Source organism: Mesoplodon bidens (assembly GCF_964165515.1).
Source record: "Mesoplodon bidens genome assembly, chromosome: 12".
NCBI lineage: Eukaryota > Metazoa > Chordata > Mammalia > Artiodactyla > Ziphiidae > Mesoplodon > Mesoplodon bidens.
In genome coordinates, this window is record NC_138168.1 from 33,850,881 (window position 1) to 33,868,876 (window position 17,996).

Below are 17,996 nucleotides of genomic sequence, written 5' to 3' on the forward strand. Positions count from 1 at the left end.
TCTTTGTTCCCCTTCCTAATATTAAAACCCGCTCTGTTAGCTCCTTTTTCAGAAATAAATCATAGTTAGGAATTAAAATGTTACTTCATCTATTTCTACTTTTGGGGAAAAAATAAACACAGATGTCCTAATAATAATGAATAGTTCTTAAATTCATTTGTTCATTCCTTTAGCTTTATGCTTTCCTCTGGAGCCCTGGTATTGGAATTGGTAGTATCGTATTTGTACAGAATATTTTCATTTGTTAACTTTAAAAGCTCAGACGTTCTTTTACAGTTTTTAAACATTGCACTTCTATTAGCATTACTGAGAATTTATCTTCTAGAAATATAGGCTAAAATGAAATTTAAGTCATTTGTCCAAAAGGTGCATATTTTAATTCTTTACTGAAACAAAAGTCTTCTGAAATGTATTTATTCTGTGAATACACAAGAAGTGTACATGGGTTAAGAAGAGTTTGGAATTGATGACTTTTTTAGACTAGACTGAGGCTAACTTTACTGAGTTTACTGAGGCTAACTAGACTTGCTAATTAATTAGTTGACTATGTTATTTTTAAATAGAGTTTGCAATATTATTTCAAACTTATTAATATTATTCTTACCATTATTGTTTCCTATGAACATTACAAAACCCACCCTCATGGGGAGCTGGATGGTTTCAATAGCTAATGACTGAACTTTTCACCCCAGGCCTTGGTTTGCATTAAGCTGTGGTTTTAAGTGATTGACAGCCATTTTATTGTAACCTGCAATGAATTGGGGGTCAAAATCATCCAAATGATGGAGAGAAAATGCCCCCATTAGAAAAAAATAAAGACAGACATAAACTAACCAGTGTAGTTGAAACTAATTGGCCTCCTTAGTGGCAAAGGATTGAAAGGGCACAGGGACTGAATTAGTCTCTTGAATTTGGTAGCAGATCCTCGCAGGTTGAAATTGTGAATTGGCAGGTTAACATAAGGGGAGCCTATATCCCCCTCACATGTGATACTTCTGTTCTGTGAATTTCCATTTTGTGGAGCTGTCAATCTGAGGCTTTTGTGAGCATTAAACTTTCTTTAGAAACACCACCACCAAAAAAAGAATGACCCCACCTCCTAAACTACCACATGAATCAGCTTGATTAGTAATCTCCATTAAGAGACATTGAGTTTAGAATAAGCTGAGTATTGTAGGTCCAGAATGAAGGACTTGGCAGGGCCAAATAGGGAAGTTTGAACAACATCTGCCCTGCCCCTTCCTGATACTTCTGCAAGTTTTAAGCATATTCACAAATGGCCTAAATTATAAAAGTGCAAATTACAGTCCCTCACAAGTAGGTTTTCACATAACATCAAGGGGTGAATATATAGTATTAGTATTTATTAAAGGCTTAGAAATCCCACAAAATATTTTATGTTAAAAAGAAAGGTAACAGTGACGGACCTTTATATATGAGCTTATTAATGCTACCTTTCTTTTAGTATTCTTCTTTCCTTTACAAGTGAAGTTTGATCTTGAATTTTTATTCAGAGCTCTGTGAACCAAAGCCACAGATGGGGTATTGCTATGTCATTTCCATGGCCTTATACAGAATGTATGCAGCTGTCCCATACTCCCTTAATAGACTTTCAGCTTTTCAATACATCTTTCACTGATGGCGTTTCTGTGGATAAACATCATTTCATAATGAAACGTGCCAGATGTCCTGCAGTGCACTTAGGTACAACAAGACATTTTTAAAAAAATTGTGCCTATATTATTTACTCATTTAGAGGGATGTGACTTCTGGGATATACCTTGGAAATCCAAAATTTGCTGAATGAGAGAGGAAATATAAACAGTTTCCAACTCACTTGTAGAATTCCTCCAAACACATTTTTTTTTTCAGACCATAAAGAAAGCAGTATTTTATATCCAGGTTTCTCATAATTTCTCCCTCTAGGAGGCATAACTCAATCAAAATCTCTGGTTGCTACTGAATAGAAATAGTCTTTTTTATTGAGGTTAAAAATTGCTAGATCAGGGATTTGCAATATATATATTTTTTATTTTTCCTTTAGTATAACTAATTTTAAGTATCATTCCTCCCAACAAGAAAATATTATTTTCAATTTTTTTTTCTGTTCAGGGATTAGAACAGGTTATCCAAATGAAAATAAAATACTAGTGAGAAATGATTGTCCAGGTTCATTCCAATATCAGTATCTGATTCTATCATATCAAGTGAAACTATATTACATGCTCAAATGTTTGATTGGATATTGACTTGTGTCATTTACATTTTTTTGCATATATACCACTCTCTTCAAAGACTGTAAAATTCTTGATTGTAAGGACCATATTTCCTACATGAAAGATGTATAGTATTAGTATTTATTCAAGGGATAGAAATCCCGCAAAATATTTTATATTAAGAAGAAAGGTAACAGTGACAAACCTTTATAAATGAGTCTATTTATATTAGCTTTCTTTTAGCATTCTGAGCACAGTAGGACATCTTAGTCAATGCCTATTGAGTTAGTGACTACATTTATGCCAAACTGGAACATTTTATTATGAGATATTTTGGTTTCATGTAGAAGTGCTTGCTTATAGACTGTGGAATAGAATGTAAAAGAGTGTAGACTTCGCTTAACTTAATCGTGATATTGCAAATTGTGGTAGCTTTATTATTCTTCAAAGTGTTTTGCATGCATTGTCTCTTTTTTTTAAAGTGGGGTTTCTAAAGGCAGACCATGTAATAGCTGATAAAGCTGAGACACAGACCCTTAGATGGTCTACTGGCAAAGGAGATTGTACTAGGCAATATTTTGAAGTTTCTTATAACTCCTAGGCATCATTCTAAAAAGAAATGTCCTTCAGTATTTCATAATTATCTATGAAGTGTTTATCCTAAGCAAAATATGTCACTCCAGGAAGATTGGCAATTGTTTAAAATCCCACTATATATTTAATTCAAAAGGTGTGTTTCTTGAGGCTGTATTCTTCTCTGTGTGGGCACCCTCAGAAAACTAGCTGAGACATTTAGTGATTTCTAAAATCATTTAATAATTTTGTATATTGTCAATTCACATCCTCCTACTAACAGTAGCGCTCTTCTAAATACAAAATGTACTGCTTTTAGAAAATGGAGACATGTTTATAGTTTATTTTGCTATTGGGTTTTTAAGAAAATATAGATCAATGCTTCTGGTTCTGTCTTTGATGGCTGTGTGGTTAATTTTTCTGTTCCATGGTGTGTAGCTGTCTCTTTTGGTGCTGCTGTGTGTTTGCAGCCATGCTGTCAACATCCACCAGAGAGCAGAGCAGCTCCAACACCCACATCTTTCATGCTAGAAATAGATGGAGACAGTAACAGAGTCAGATCCTTGGCCAAACAACGCAGATTGCAGTTCATTTCAAAGGTCAGCGCATATTTAAACTTGCTTCATTACTGCCACCTTTATGCCTGAGATTTTCATTTTTTTGAAAAAATCAGTTTACCCAGGTTCCTTTAAAGACAGAAAAATGAAAGTGCTGAGTCCTATTTTCATTTGGAGATATCAAGCTTTTTATCAAATTATAGAGGTGGCGTCTCAGAATATTTCATATCTGATCAACAGGAAAAGCCAAAAATAATTTTCTGTTTATTCAGGAGTCTTTCAGGCAGGAGCACTGTTTTATTTTTATTTAATATTGTGCTCAAGTCAATCATTTTGAATTCAGAGAGAAAATAGATATTTAAAAGCAATCTATAATAAAAAAATTTTGGAGTTCAATATTTTTATTTACTTTTTTTAATGAAAAAAAATTTGTCCAACTTTTGATATGTTTTTACCGATCACCTAATAAAATAACTTTACACAATTTAATTTTTTAATATTAATGATGGTGAACAAGTGAATAATCATAAAACATTTATCTTCTAGTTAAAAAGAAATAACTTGCTTGCCTTTTAAGAATTAAACAAGGAGGGTTTATCTTATTTTTAATCGAACCTGTGCTCTTACTGTTCAGTTTAAAGATTCTATATACATAGGAAAAATAGGATATGGTGTGTATATTAGGAATATTAATATGGCCAGTGCATAATTAAGGATTCCAAATGTTTTTTGTTACATATATATATTTAAGGACAAATAATTTAAACACCTAATTTTGGGAATTAGCTTTATACACTTATTCCCCTTGAAAAAATAGAACTTTAGAAAATGAAAGAATATCATTCTGAGATATGATATTTAAGCCACAGAGAAAATAAACTTTCAAAACTGTTTTTATAAAGCCCCTTGACGTCAAAATGTGAAAAAAATGGCATAAATGATTTTGCTAATTGTTTGGAATTGAACTGCCTATAAGTATAAAAAATGATTAGCTTAACATATGTAGTGAAAAGTTTTTCAAACTTAAAGATGTTACGACCATTTTAGATCAGGGAAATTCATATTTTTTTGTGACACGTTGTAGGAACTTAATTATGGGGATATCTTAAAAAGAGTTTAAAAAGAGTGCCTTAAGACTGAAACTTTTATAAAAGAAATACATACTCAGATTATATAGCTGTAAGTATGTATATTTACATATTTTATGTATGTAAAACATATATATATAATTTGGTGGTAATTTTAACTAGGTTATTTTAATTCTGGCATTCAAATATTTCTGAAATGAATATTTAAAATACATTATAACTGTGACTATAAGAGGAAAACATATCTATAATTTTTGACTTATAAATATACCTGTAAAAGTATTTTGGCTATTTCATTTCTTTATATGCATCATTAATACTTTGATCTATAACTTATTTTAAAATAATTAAGGAGTAAATATAGCTTAAAACCCAATCATCTGTTGTATTCAGACATGGACCACTTAATTCTGTAAGTTGGAATTGTTGCTTTCTCATTTGTTTCCAGGAGAATATCCTACAAAAAGTATGCAAATGTGATCTAGAAAATATGATAATAGGGCCTTGGGATAAAAATAAGAAATGTAAAAGGTGAGGAGGAATGGGACCTCAAGTCCCTCAGGCCATCCGGTGCCATCTTTCAATTTGAGATGTAGGATAAACCCATTTTTTTCCTTCCCTCTCAGTTTCTGAAGTAAGGTAGTGATGATTTTTCCTGTTATAAACCATAACGTTATTTAAGTGTAGGTTCTTTACTTCTTTCTTAAATGCTATTTAAAACAATAAAAAGGAAGAGTAGGTATTTATTAGGGATTATGTTCCTATTTTAAAGGAAGGAAAAATGTTACTGATTGCCCCGTTATTTGCTCAGCAGTACACTATCTCATTTAACTTCAGCATCACCTGGGAACTGGGTGGTGCTTGGCACATTTTACAGATAAGAGCCTTATCTGTAAATATATAGGAGTTTAATGATTAACTTAATTACCCATCCAGGGCTTGGTCCCAGGTCTTCTGACTCCAAATCCCATTTTTTACTCCTGGCTATGTAGCAAATTGTGGCCTAAGGCACAGATCCTTTCCTTAAAGCTTAACTTTCTTAGAGATTCATGGATTTGGATTGCCAGCAGATAAAAGTCAGAAAGGACCAAGATTAGCTATGAGGTGAATGATAATACATAGGTGATTCTTATTTTTAACTTGTGTTACTTCTGTAGTCAATTATCTGCATTAAAAAAACAAGCAAAATACCCCCCAAACTTAGACTGATTTGTTAATTATCAGGTATTCATCCTAACACCATCATTACTTACACATAATGCTACTTAAACCTATTTTAGCATGTGTTGCTGGTAAATTGGTTGTAAAAATGAGGGTTTTTACTTACAAAAAAATAGCAAATGCCATTTTTGGATAAATAAGGATAGACGATTGTGTGTGATATTAAAGGCTGATAGCTTTAAATATGTCATGACAGTTTTAAGCATAGAAATATAAGTTAGATTGACTTTTTTTAACCTGGTTAAAAAAGTTTAGTGTACACAGACGCTATGGTATGCTTTTTTCCCCAAAGACTCAAGGCTCAAATACCAGGGATTAAAAAAAAAAAAAAAATACCAGGGACTAAGAGAGTCAGATAAGCCAGTTTTTTCCATTCTTCATCATGGTGTCTACTTCCCTGATCCCCAAACTTATCATGGCCCTGATTTGAAATGATGAATTCAAAAGCAGTATTTCAAAAAGTCTTTTTCTTTTGTACAAATGAAAAATCAGGCTCCAATGATGGTTTACAGGTAGACATGATCTTAGCCTTTTCTTAGAATTTGAGTTAGGTTTACAGGTAAAGGTAAGTGATCTTTGGCCTCTCTTTAGAATTTAAGTTACTATTTTTTGAAAGCCTAATAGCCCTTTTTATATAAGCTATATTTGCTGCAATACAGCAACTAAAGGATACTTTAACTGCTGCCGTGGACCTTTTCTTTTCATTATATGCATTTGCTTATTAATATGAACGTGCTTAAACAGCACAGTAGGAAATTTTAAATGAACTCCCCAAAAAGGCCATTTATATGGATTGTGTTAAAAAAAAAAATATATATATATATATATATATATATATATTTCTAAATGATCTACAAACCTGCTATTCTCCTGTCCTCAGAAGTTTAAAAATAAATCTTTTTGGCTTCAAGCAGAATAATTATTTAATACATAAATAAAGATTAATGGAATTTTTTCCTACAGTATGGCCATTGTCCTTCACCTAGTTCTAAGGATGTTAGCAATAAAGTTCTTGCGACTAAACCGCTCTTTACAGTCCATGATAGGAACCTGGAGCCCTCTGTGAAAGGCTCTCAAGAAATCTGACACAACCAAGATTTTTTTCAAAGCTTGTGTTTTTTGTTGGAAGTTGTGCATATTAAGGAGCTTACACTGTACAATGTAAATATTAGAAGGCAAATTTTGAAAGTGCTAGTAGGTTTTTTAAGAAATTCATTATATTTTCTGAGTTGATTCTATCTGAATTTTTAAATAGACACTGAAGCAGGATCTTATCTATCATTATTAGGTCAAAAATAGCAGCTCTTTGGAAAATTCAGATGAAAAATATGGTAACATCAAATTTTTCTTATACTCTTACAATTTAAGATGAAAATAAAGGCCAGTGTGCAGAGGCTTTGTGAGTTTTACTCAGTAAGCCACTAGGAAAGGAAATTGTTGTATATTTTTAAAGAGGAACATGAGAATGTGTTGGCTCTTTTTAGATTTTAATTTGTTTTAGTTATTTAGACCTTTATTATATTTCTGTAGAATTTGGTATTGATCATTTCAGGTTTTTTTTCCTAAAAGTTCTTATTTTATTCTAAATAAAAAGCACATTATTTGTTAAAATCACACTGCAGAGTTTTTCATAACTTTATATAGATCTTGTCTTTTTGTATTCATTTGAATGTGGTATTGTTTTTAACTAGGTATCCTGATGTTTGCTGTTTGTATGTGTAGAATTATAGATGATATACTTTATTTTCTTTACATATCCCAAGATGTTTTAATATAGGGCTCGTATATGGTGTCCCAAATGTATTTTTTGGTGGCAGCCTCACATTTTACAGTACATTATTAATCTGCTAAGCTAAAAATCTAAGCCAGTCTGTGAGCCTTCAGAGACATTCTAGAAAACAAAGTACTGGTAGCTAGTAGCATGATTTTGTAGGAAAATTTTCTGTATTGTTTGTGGTTCATATAAATATATTTTGAAAGAAGTTCTTGTACCAAAGTTCAAGGTCCTGATATTTACATAGTTCCTTTACATAGTGCACCATGTTGATTTGTGAGGAAATGAAAGGAATTAAAATTAAAATTTTAGACTGTGAATGTAAAATTGCTGAATATTTGCACATAGTAAAGGTTTGGTGGGAGATTTTTAAAAGTTATCCATATGGCAGCAGAACTTTTAATAAACAATAGTTCTAACACAGATTCTTTATGGAAACAGAAAATGGGATTTATGAGGTGACATTTTGAGTTTATAAAGAAAAATGAAATAAGATTAGCTTTATTTTCCTATTTCCCCCCCTAGCCTTGCGAAGGTTTAGTGGCTGAATTACCACTTATAATTTGTTTTTTTCATTCCATGCATGCATTTCATTAACCTATTCCTGGCTCTGCAGCCAGCCTGCAGAGAAAAATTCAGCAGAAGGATTTCTACAGCAGATTGTCTACAGCATGCTATAGAGGACATATTTCAGAATCCAAGGACAGTTTGATAACTTTTACTGTGCTTTACATTAATAATGAGAAAAGTTTTGTTTTGTTTGAATGATATCTTAGAAAATTAATGTTATTTAATATTTAAGTAAAGTTTGTGAGATATATCTAGACACTCAAAATTTAACGAATCGCTAACTGAAATTATTTTGACTGCTTCAGACACAGGATTAAATAGATTAGTACTGAAGTTCAGTTCTGGGATTTTACCACTTACTCAAAGTACTATTGTAATGGTAGCAAAAGTTTTCTGTAATATAATTGCTTTGTCTCTGAAATAGTTATGAGACTCATGCAATAAAGGCTAGGAGATTTTACAAGCAGATGTAATTGTACAAGTCTCTGAATATAACTGAATGCCCCCTTTCATTCTTTAAAAAAGTTTTTTTTAATTTAAGAGAACACTCAATTATGTATGTTAATGCAGTGGTGCAATTGGTCATAAATAATTAAAATTGATATTGAAATGCTTAAATTATTTTTCATGGCAAGGTTACCTTTAAAATTATATTTTGCTCTGATTTGAATTTAAACATTTGCATTCCCCAACAGAGAATGCTCACAATGGCTCAGAATGCCCCAAGTGAGAGGACGAGATGAATCTGGGATTTAAAAATTGCAGTGACTCTGAAAAGACAAATTTTAAAGTTAGAAGGCACTTCAGTTCAACTTTCTGTCCAATAATCCCCTTAACCTCTCTAAAAATCCAGCATCCTCTGGTACTATTTTATAGCTTTTTATCTTTTTGAGCCAGTAATAATATACTCACTACCCCTCTGCAAAAGGCAACCTCCTCTTTTGTTGGGATATTTTAAGAAGCAAGTAGTTCTTGCTTATTTTGAGCTCAAATCTGCCCTACAATAACTTCCATTTGCTGGTTTGTGTTCTGTGATAAAAAGCTACCAGAATCCCACTCATTCTTTATATAAAAGACCATCAAATCCAGCTATTGCTCCATTTCTCTGCTCTATTTTGTAGCAAAACTCATGAAAAGGGTCAGTTCAATTCAACAAATACTGTTGGAGCATCTGACACTGTTTTAGGCTCTTAGAATATAAACAAACAAACAAACAAAACATCTCTGCCTTAAGGAATATTCTATTCTAGTTGGAATAAGAAAAACAAAAACAAAACAGTAAATGCACTAAATGACTTAAAGACATCATTGGCTCTTCTTGCTTTCCAGGCTTTTTTCCCACCGTTCTTCTGAACCACTCTTGACTATAGAATTAGTATCTCATTTTTCTTTCTTTCTTCTCAACCTTCATTGCCTTTTTATCGTCTCCACAGCATCTGACACAGCAGATCACTCCCTCTCTCCTTTTTGAAATAATTTCATTATTTTCAAGACACTACTGACTCCTGGCTTTTTTTCCTGATTCATTGGCCGTCCTTTTTATTCTCCTTTACCAGCCTCTCTTCCTCTTCCAGGCCTATAGGTATCCAAGGGCTCATTCTTCTACCTTTTCTCCCTCTGCCTCTGCTTATTTTCTGAGTGATCTCACAGTTTCATTGTTTCAATGCCTTCTATATTTTGATGTCTCCCAAATTCCATATAATTCAAAGAATCTAAGTTCCTATTGATTATAAGATGAATCAGTATTTTATATACTAGAAGGAAAGAAAATATATGTTACCAATTCTCACTGTAAGACAACCTTGATTGCAAGGCATGTCCGAATTTCAAAGATATTAAAGTAAGAGAAAAGTATATCATAGAATCAGTGAAATGTGACATATGTCCTGACCTCCCCTCTGAGATCTAGATATATATCCAACTGAACACATAACGTCTCCACTGAATTCTCTAATAGGAGCTTTACGGTGGCATTTCTTAAATAGAATTCTTGAATTCCACCTGTTCCCAAACTTGCTCTTCCTCTAGACTTCTCCATATTAATAAACAGCACACACATTCATCCAGTTCCTTTGCTCAGAACCCCAAAGATATCTTTGAACCTGAGTTTTCAACTTTGGCATAAATCCCCTAATCAGCAAGTTTTCTATCTTCAAACAGATCCCTGAATTTGATCACTTTTCACTACCTCCACTGCCACTCTTGTCCAAGACACCTTGATCTCCTGCCAGTATTACTGAAGCAGTGTCCTAACTGGCCTCCAGAGTCCACTCTTGCTCCTGTGCAATTATATTTTACATACAGCCAGAGTGAGTTTTCAAAACCAAAGATCAAATCACATTATTCCCAACTCAGAACCTCACAGAGGCTTCTCTTTATACTCAGAATAACATTCTAACCCTTCCCCTGTCTTACAAGGCTTTGAATGATCATCCCCCTTCCTCCCTTTCTGACTTTATTCCCTAACACTGTTTGCTGGGTTCAGACTTTTACAGATGCTCAGGTATTTTTGCTTCCTCCAAGACGCTACACAAGTTTCCCCACTGCTTCCAGAACATTAGACCATTGCATTCTTTGAAGCTCTGCTGCAGGTCTCCATGGTCCATCTTTCTTCCTTCCCCCCAGGAGGTAACTAATTATTCCTTTGCTTTTATTTATGGTCTTAGCACACATATATACCTCTAAAGCATATATAACTTTTAGCTTTGTTCTTTGTAAATGAAATTATATTGTATGTGTTCTTATGTGACCTTTTCATTTAACATTATGATTTGATATTCATATTGCAGAGTATTTTTTGTTTCTGCTGTATAGTATTTCATTGCATGTATATACCAAATTCATTATTCATACATTTAACTATCAACAGATTTTGTTGGGGGGTGGGTATTTTAACAGTGCTGTTGTGAACATTCACGTGAATGTTTCAAGATGCAATTGTTGAAATATTTCACTGGGAATGGATTTTGGGTCATAAGGAATGTCTTCAAATTTACTAGGTAATACCAATAATTTTTCAGAGCAGTTTTGCTCTCCAGCTGCATATGAAACTACCTGTAAATCAGCAACCTTATGAAAACTTGATATTGTTAGACTACTAATTTTTTTCCCAATTTGATGTGTGTAAAATAATATTTCATTATTTTAATTTACATTTCCCAGATAATTTTCATATATATATAGGCTATTAATATTTATTTTCCCATTACATTCCTATTTGTACCTTTTCCAGTCTTTTCATGGGATTTTACCTGTATTCAAAGGAGACTCTTTTCCCTTGGTTACTAGTATTTTGTTGGTTAAATATTACACAAAATTTCCCATCTATTGTTGCCTAAAATGTTATGCCTTTTACAGTAATTTTGATGATTGGTAGCTCTTGATTTTACCATGGAGGGTTAACTTTTGTTTTATCAGTTGCACTTTTTGAATATTGTATAAGAAATTCTTTCCTGCTCTGTCTGAGATCTTATACATAGTCTGTATTTTCTTCTAAATGGTTTAAAGTTTTGTCTTCTACATTTAAGTAGTTAACCCATCTGGGGTTGTTTTTGTGTTTGGTGGGGGGCAACAGTTAAATTCCTATTTTAAAAATGATAACCAACTATTCCAGCACCATTTATTCAAATGATCATCCTGTGAAATCAGGTCTATCTTAAATCACAGTTCCTTATGTTGGTGCTTTTTCTGGGCTCTCTGTTCTGATCCATTATTGGTTAATTTGTCTATTTCTGTGCCAATAGCACTCTGTTTTAATTGCAATAGGTTTTAAGTAATTCTGCCTAACTAGTAAAACAAATTCCTTGATTGTGTTCTTCTTCTGGAATGTTTATTCTTGACCCTTTGATGTTCTGCATACATTTTAGAATCAGATTGTCAAATTCAACAAAAAAAAAAACCATGTAGATTTTCGTTGGAATTTTATTGACTCTGTAGGTCAATTTTGAGAAGCTTGACCATACCAGTCCCCAATTAAATCCCTGGGAACTGAGTCTCTAATAAGATTCCATAGTAGACAGCATTTCACAAGTGCTGTTACAATTCATTGCTTTGGGAATTAAGCATGTCATACTTTATTCTAGTTTTCTTAGTTTTTTATCTAATGTCCTTTTTATGTTCCGGGATCCCATCTAGGATACCACATTACATTTAATTTTTATGTGTCCTTAGGCTCCTCTGGACAGTGACAGTTTCTCAGACATCCTTTGTTTTTCATGACCTTGACAGTTTTGAATAGCATAGGTCAGGTATTTTGTAGAATGTCCTTCTATTGTTTGATGTTTTTCTCATGATTACACTGGTTATGGGTTTTTGAGACTAAGACCACAAAAGTAAGTAAAAAGATCATTCTTACAGTACATATTAAGGATATATGCAATTAACATGACTTATTATTGCTCATATCACCTTGCCGAGAAAGTGTCTGTCAGATTTCTCCACTGTAAAGTTATTCTTTTATCCCTTTTCTATACTGTACTCTTTAGAAGGAAGTCTCCTTTTTTCCTGGGAATCATAGACAATAGCAGCTCTTTGATTTTTTTTACTATGTTTTGCCATGAGAAGTAAAACAATCATTAAATGATGGTTTCATGCATTTTTCCCCCTTGTCTCCTTAATAACCTAATATTTACCCCAAGGATATTTAGGGAAATCTCTGAGTTCTTTGCACCTGTTCATGTGGATCCTGGTTATGGAGCTGAGCATTGGCTTGTATAATTCTGTTTATGATCAGAGCAAGGCATAGATCTTAGCAAGGCGTGAATCCCAAGTCTGGGACTTAGAAAAAACAGTTATGGAGGTTTTAGACCACAGGTTAATATGGGGCCATCTATAAACTCTGGGGACTTAGCTTGTCAGGTTTTTAGGATAATGAAGGAAGATATAGGCTCAGTCAATTTAAGGAATAGACTTGCACTTGGGTTGGGTTCTCTAGAAGAAATCTTGTTCCATTGGGATTTCCAGGAGGAAAACTGAAAACTAAATTTTCAGTTATCTAATATGATTTTTGGTCATGCAAGTGAGCACATCCCTGCAAGATTCCTTGATGGGTTGATGGGAAGATTTTGTAGTGGAAAAGGGAGACAGTTTAGTTGGTCCACTGACCTTTTAGTACAGACTGCTAACATTTTTTGCTTTTCATGTATCAGATGTTATGCTAGGCTCTTTATGTTTGTTATTATATTTTATCCTTGTGAAAACGCTGTGAAGTTAAGTATTTTAAATATCCCTCTTTCACAGATGAACAAGCAAGACTCAGATTAAGTAGTTTATTTGAGGTCACAAATCTTTTGACTCTAAAACCTTGCTCTGTTTAATATACAGAAAAAATATATATATATAATCCCACAGAATCAGTTCTGGAGGAAATAGGTGCCATGTAGGTCACCAAAGCAGAAACTTGGACAGAGGAGTTAATGCAATTCTCTAGGTATTTGGCTGGAATGCTTTAAATTCCTCCATCTCAACTCAACATAGACCTATAGTCCCTAGGGACTGGAACAAAGCTGAACCCATTGGTGAAGATAAATTAGATTCTGTGAGACTTAAGAGACTGGCAAAGCCAGCAGCACCAGAAGCATATATAAATATGGAGAGGGATTCAGAAATGGTTGATCAAAGTCAGAAAGAATTAATAGGAGAAGAGGTTTGAGGTGGAAAAATTTGGATGTCTCTTAACTCAGCAAATGTTTATCTAGTGACTTCTTCACATATGACACTTTGCTTTAAGACAAGTAAAACCAAGATGGGTATGGTACCTTTTCTGCCCTCAAATAATTTGTATTACACAAGTTACCTTAATATGATAGAATGGAATAAATACCAATTAGAGGAACATGTGATCTGTGGAATCTTAGAGCAATTACATGACTGGAGCATTAATGAAAGGCTTAACAAAAGAGGGGACACATAAATAAGCTATTAAAAGATAAGTAAAACTCAAGTGGCAGAGCAGGTGACAAATTTCATGTGAAAACAATACGAGGAACAGCAGAGACGTGAGTAGCCCAAGGAGGTGAGAAAAATGTGTGAATTCTGCTTGGGGAGTGACACAGACAGGGTAAGGTAGACACAATTGTTTTTGCCCACTGGGTACTCACTCCTCCTTCTTATGATTATGGAAATAAACATATTTTATTCTGGAGAACACCATTCCTCTATGTCTCAGTCCTGATGGTTTCAATGTGCCTGCTACCTTTCTTTTCTCAAAGTCAAGAGTGAGATGTGATCTAGGCCTAGAAAATTACCATATTCATCTCCTGACCACAATGGTTGGTTCAAAAATATGTCCCTTCCATCCAATAAGATTCAATCTTGGGGCTTTGACTGGAATTACTGGGAAAAAGAAGATATCTTTCTGCTGAGGTTACTACGCTGTGTGCCCCTGGAGCAGCCAGGAACCACTCTAAAGGGAGAGCATGCCTGAGAATGAAACATCCAGAGAGAACTTAGAGCCAAAATTCAGAGTCAGTGTCCTGAACTTGCCCCAAATTTTCAGTTACGTTAGCCAATTACCACATCCCCCTTCTTGCTCTCTCTTGGTCTCGCTCTTTTTTGCTTGAGTTTATCTGAATTGAGCATAAATTGTTTGTAATGAAAAGGATCTTGAGTAATATATAGGCCATGGAGGCCCCATCTTAAAACTGTGAGCAAAGTAGAATAAGCAGTTGAATTAATAGAAGCAGTGGGCCATGTTGAAACTGGTGAAAAATGAGATAAGAAAAGTATGATAATACAATTTGGCACAGAGCTGAGGAGAGGATTGATATATCAACAAATGGGAGTCATTTCAGTATTTTTTTGAGTAGTGGACTGATGCAGTGAAGATTTTAATCTTTGTCTCTTTAGAGGGTAATTTTTTAGTTTTCTACTTTCTACCTTCTGTACTCTGGTATTGATTATATCTAAAGCAATGCTGGTTTTCTTTCTTATGGGTATACTCTATTGTAGAACCTAGCATTTTTTTCCTTTTCTTAAACTTTTTATTTTATATTGGAGTATAGTTGATTAACAATGTTGTAATAGTTTCAGGTGTACAGCAAAGAGATTCAGTCATACATATACATGTATCCATTCTTTTTCAAATTCTTTTCCCATTTAGGTTGTCACACAATATTGAGCAGAGTTCCCTGTGCTATACAGTAGGTCCTTGTTGGTCATTTTAAATATAGCAGTGTGTACATGTCAATCTCAAACTCCCTAACCATCCCTTCCCCCCACCCTTCCTCCCTGGTAACTACAATTTTGTTGTAGAACCTAACATTTAAATTGATCAAGATGTCAGATCTCCGATATTGTGACTCTCTGAAAAGAGACAGAGAATTTCCTAGAGGTGATACACAGTGAGCACAGTCTCACTAGTTACCTCTAAGTTGAAGTCTGTCTTTTTCTCATCCAAATTCATATACCACTGAATTAGTACTTCTTTCATGGCAATAAACCCAGTGTGACTTGTGCTGTTGTTATGTGGGCACTTATCTTCAAACTTCCTAAGCCCCCTTCCCTTATACCAGATTGTAGCATCCTTGGTGGGCAGGTACTTAACACTGTACATATTTTAGAAGAAATTTTTCACAGTGCCAGTCCGTTCTCTTGAATACAATAAGTAGTTGAATGCTTGTGGGGAAAATTTTCCTTTAAATAGAACCACTATTCACATCTATTAAAGCAGGTATTAGTATCTAGGCTTAGAGAATGGTTACCTGTTAGAAAATTTGGTTACTCTTTGAATGGAAGAAATAACTCACAGAAGAGACTGTTTTGACATTTTGAATGTGCACATGTATTTATCTTAAAAATAGGAGATACTATTGTCTCCACAGGTCACAGAAAAGCCTTGGATGTTTCTGGCAGTATAATTCTTCTAACTTTTTATGTCTCCTGTTCTCTTTTTATGCTACACTCAATTTTCTTTTTCAAAAAATTATTACCTATGTGTAGATACTCCTCTACAGGAAGTAGAGCTTAATTCTGCTCCTCCTTTTCCCTCCCACACTTTTCCCTTGAGGGTGAGCTAGAGTTAGTGACTCATTTCCTAAGAATAGAGTAAGGAAAGGGAAAATAGTAACTTTATGGTGAGGTATCCTGGCAAGCACTATCTTAACCAAGTGATGAAATTTAACATCAACAATGCTGTCATGTGAAATAACATGTACCCCTGATGTGACATGATGAGAAGGGCACTTCACTTCTGTCATTTCCTCTCAGAAAATCTGCAACCCCAATATAAACATAAGAAAAATGGCAAGAAACGCCAGAATAGGATACACTTCAGGATCTTTGTCCAGTAGGTTTAGACTATCAAGATCATGAAAAATAAGGGAAGACTGAGAAACTGTCACAGATCAGAAAAGACTGGGGAGACATAACAACTAAATGCAATGTGGTTCCCTGGACTGGATCCTTGAGCAGATATAAGACATTAATGGAAAAACTGGTGAAAGACAAATAAAGTCTAGAGTTTGGTTACTAGTAATGTACCAATGTCAGCTTCTTTCTTTTGGCAAATATACTAATGTAAGATGTTAACTCACATAAGATGGGGAGAACTGGGTGGAGAGTTTATGGGAACTCTCTGTACTATCTTTGCAACTTTTCTGTAAATCTAAAATTATTCCCAAATTTAAAAGTTTATTTAAGTAACTGTTATGAAATATTTGAGTAATTCAAAAAGTTAAGAAGAATGTAACTGATTTCAAGTACCCATCAACCAAGGTGAGAAAGAAAAATTACAGATATAGTTAAAATCTTCTATGCATGCCTCCACAATCCTGATAGCCTTTTCTTAAGAGGTAACCACCATACTAAATTTGTCTTGATCATTTCTGTGGATATCTTTATTTTTTTTCCTACATATTTATGAATCTATAGACTATGTTCAATATTGTGTTATATATTTTAAACTTGAATTAATGATACTATATTGTGTGTATGTACAAGTATATATATAATACATATAATATATATATATATAATACATATAATATATATATATATATAATTTTTTTTGGCTTGCCTTGTTCATCCAGTAATGTGGTCTTGAATTTCATCTGTGAGGTTAATAGAGCCCGCTCCAATCATTCATTCAACAACTATGTATTGTGCTTCAGCTACATGCCTGGCAGAGTACTAGGTGCTGAGGATTCAGCAGTGAATCAGATATTCCTGGAAGGCACTGTGCTCAAAGATGGATATATAAAAAGTATTATTGAGAAGGCCACAGTTGGATTAGGGAGCTGTCATACTATAAGAGGCTGTAATATAGATATTTGTTTCTAACTTCAGTGTCATCTATGAATAATACTCCATGTGTTAGAGGACTTATGGTGGCCTGCAGACATGTTTTGTTTTGCCAACTCAGTGCCTTTTAAAATTGTGCCTTAGTTCTCGATGACATTTAAAAATGAAGGGATTTCTCTTAGTGGTTCAGATTTTCAGCATTTCTTTAAAAATCTGGCCTTGCTGGGCTAATTCCCACATGGTTAACCCCTGGGAGGAGCAGAGGAGCTGCCGCTCTCCAGGTCCTCACCGCCCACTGTGCTCTTTACACGACTGCCCGGCTTCTAGCACATCCTGGGAGGTGTTTGACATTTGAGCTGTACAATAGGTTATGCGTTCCTCGTTACCCACATACAAGCTCTTAAATATTGTCATTGATAGTGTCGATAAATACAGGAGAGTGAAAAGATGCATATATACTTGCACAATGCTTGAAAATTTTCAACGCTGTGTGTGCTTTGGCAATTCCTCCCCCTTTGTTTTTCTAAAAAAGAGTGGTATCATTTCTTATCGATACACAAAACTTTTTTTTCTACAAGTTGGTGCACTTTTCTAAATTTCATGCTTTTACTGCAGTTTATTCCACTGTTTCCACCAGGAACGATGTCTATACAAGCACTGCTGATAAATTTCCACAAGTAAGCTCAATTTTCAAGACTCCAATAATTTGTTGTGATTTCTTTTCTTGTGCTAAATAAATATTCACATTTGTATCTAACTT

General features: G+C 33.9%; 1 protein-coding gene across 3 annotated transcripts in view; it reads left to right on the forward strand.

Moving 5' to 3' along the window:
• LOC308625846 (uncharacterized protein) overlaps window positions 1-17,996 on the forward strand; it is an 805,208-nt gene that overhangs the window by 130,603 nt on the left and 656,609 nt on the right. The window lies entirely within an intron of this gene.